This window comes from Euleptes europaea, chromosome 2 (assembly GCF_029931775.1).
Source record: "Euleptes europaea isolate rEulEur1 chromosome 2, rEulEur1.hap1, whole genome shotgun sequence".
Lineage (NCBI taxonomy): Eukaryota > Metazoa > Chordata > Lepidosauria > Squamata > Sphaerodactylidae > Euleptes > Euleptes europaea.
The window spans coordinates 118,266,760-118,269,586 of NC_079313.1; the positions used below are offsets into that span (position 1 = coordinate 118,266,760).

At 46.5% G+C, this 2,827-nt stretch overlaps 1 non-coding gene across 1 annotated transcript; it reads right to left on the reverse strand.

Moving 5' to 3' along the window:
- Positions 1-1,382: 1,382 nt before the first annotated feature.
- On the reverse strand, positions 1,383-1,454 carry TRNAS-UGA (transfer RNA serine (anticodon UGA)). The gene has a single exon. It is a non-coding gene; the product is annotated as a tRNA-Ser (tRNA).
- Between the last annotated feature and the right edge of the window lie 1,373 nt (positions 1,455-2,827).

Consider the following 2,827-nt stretch of genomic DNA (forward strand, 5'->3'; position numbering starts at 1 on the left):
CAAAAAGTATCCAAGTAATGTGCTAATCATTGTCCTGTAAGTATCAAGATAATGTGCTAATGAGAGTTTGCAGGACAATGATTCAGCTCAACCAACCCCTTTCTGACTATATATTACTCTTTCTACACACTTGACACTGAGAGACACAGTCCTTCAGTGTTACTCCTCTGAAGATGCCTGCCACAGCTGCTGGCGAAACGTCAGGAAAGAAAATACCAAGACCACGGTTACACAGCCCGGATAACCCACAAGAACCAATGAACTCTGACTGTGAAAGCCTTCGACAAAACCTTGGCAAGTATTTGAATGGGAGACCTCCAAGGAATACCAGTGGTTGACTCAGAGGCAGGCAATGGCAAACCACCTCTGAATGTCTCTCCCCTTTGCCATAAGTCAGATATGACTTGACGGCAAAAAAAAACCCAAATACCTGTACAAACAACTTCCCCCTCACAAATTGAACATGTGAGGAGGGAAAACTCCATCCTCTGCATACTTGCTGGCTTGTGAGCACGGTGTGTACATGTGGAAGAACTGTCCATATGCACACACCCTTCCTCAGGATCAGCAATGTTCAGAAAGCACCACTGCTGAGCACGGGGAGGGAGCACATGATGCTTCCTTCAGGTGTTTTTGAAGAAGGGGGGCCAATGCGCCCACAGCTGCGTTTCCTCACCCGGCCTTCAGTTAACACTCAAGGGGGCTTGCTGTACTGTACATGTGATAATTAACTAGTGAAGTGGGCTAGGGAAAGTGATTTTTAAAAGGACAGTTTTGCAATCAACAGGAACCCCCACCCCACCCCAAAAAAGCCAAGACGCACCACAAGCAGATCACTGAATATTGTAGGGGTGGGCAAGAATGTGGTATAACTCCGAGACTTTGAAATTATGTGCTATTATGGTAGATGGCATGCTTTTTAAGAAGAATGAGGTCATGCTTTTAAGAGCATCATCACTCACAGAAAAGAGATGGGATTCTGTGCTCAGCAACTTTGAAGTACATTTTTAGTCTGCCCTTCCTTTGAAGAGGACAGCGATACGTGGGTGTCTGTGCCTCGCTTTATCCTCGCAGTAAACCTGTGAGGTATGATGGGCTGAAATAGTGTGCAATTGGCCCAAGATCACCCAGGGAACTTCCATAGCAGAGTGGGGATCTCAACTCAGATCTCCCAGTTCCTAGCTTATTCTAATCACCACACTGCATGTTGGCTTTGTCTACTGAGAAAACCCTGAGCATCAATCACAAAGTCCCTGCTCCTGTACACATGAAGCTGCCTTATACCGAATCAGACCATAGGTCCATCGAAGTCAGTATTGTCTACTCAGACTGTGGCGGCTCTCCAGGATCTCAGGTACAGGCCATTCACATCATCAAATGCCTGGAGATGCCGGGGATTGAACCTGGGCCCTTCTGCATTCAAGGCAGATGCTCTTCCACTGAGCCACAGCCCCGCCTCATGTAGCAAAGGTTTTTGGGGTAGATTATAAGGTGAGCACACAGAAGCTTGCACTCCATAACCTTCCAGCAGCCCATGGCGCCACAGAATATCTGGAACACACAGGTGTTGGAGGGTTGTCATGGAGGAAGAGGAGGAGGAAGAAGAGTTGGTTTTTATATGATGACTTTCTCTACCAGTTAAGGGAGACTCAAACCGGCTTACAATCATCTTCCCTTCCCCACAACAGACACCCTGTAAGGTAGGTGGGACTGAGAAAGAGTGACTAGCGGCTCCCAAGGTCACCCAGCTGGCTTCGTGTGTAGGAGTGGGGAAACGAATCCAGTTCACCAGATTAGCCTCCGCCGCTCATGTGGAGGAGTGGGGAATCAAACCCCGTTCTCCAGATCAGACTCCACTGCTCCAAACCACCACTCTTAACCACTACATCACACTGGGAACTATGGGTTGGGGGTCAGAGCTTCACAAAATGGGAGCCTTTTTCCTGTGCTCTCAGCAGCTGGTATGGGAGGAATTCAATGGGCATAAGTTTTCCTTTTTCTGTGGATTCTCACAGGGAAAAGCAGCTCAGGTAGCAAGATTTTTTTAAATGTCAAATACAAGCAAGCATAAAAGCAAGCACCTCTTCCAGAAAAGACCACAAATCAGGTCCAATTTACTTATTTAAAATGTTTTTTTACATCATTTCATCATGAACACACACTTAAAGGATACTTACAAAACATAAAATTACGTAAATTTAATTCTCAGACGTGACCTGGCAGGCAGTTAAGTCTCAGCAGGTTCTAACAGTTTATCTATTAACGTTGAGGTTTCATGCAGTCAGTGGCTGCCACTCATATGAGGCAATGTAACCAAGGCCTTGTGTTGCCTGCATGCCAAACCATCAACCCAAGCCAAACGTTTTTCACAGTGTCTTCATTCAGGCTCCCTCAGCCATTGAATAATGTTTGGGAAAGAGGGGAAAACATTTCAAACACTTTTGGGGGGCAAACCTGTGAATGATAACCCATTTCCACATGGGTGATTTGGCCCAGATTCAATGCAGTTGGGAAGTTGTTTCCTTCATGATACTTCCAGACATCACCTGGGTTTCCCTCTACTTTTCTGTGATTTTTCCCAGACCTACTTTTGCTCTGATGTTTTAGGAAAGGCCATGGCAAAGCCAAGATGGCTGCCATGCGGGGGGAGAAGTCTGGATTTTTTTCCATCCCACCCACACAGTACCTATTTTCCCTGCCTCGCTCCCCATGGCCACCACCCCTGCCCCACATGTCACCAGGAGAAGAGTTGGTTTTTATATGCCGATTTTATCTACCTTTTAAGGAGAATCAAACTGGCTTACAATTGCCTTCCCTTCCTCTCCCC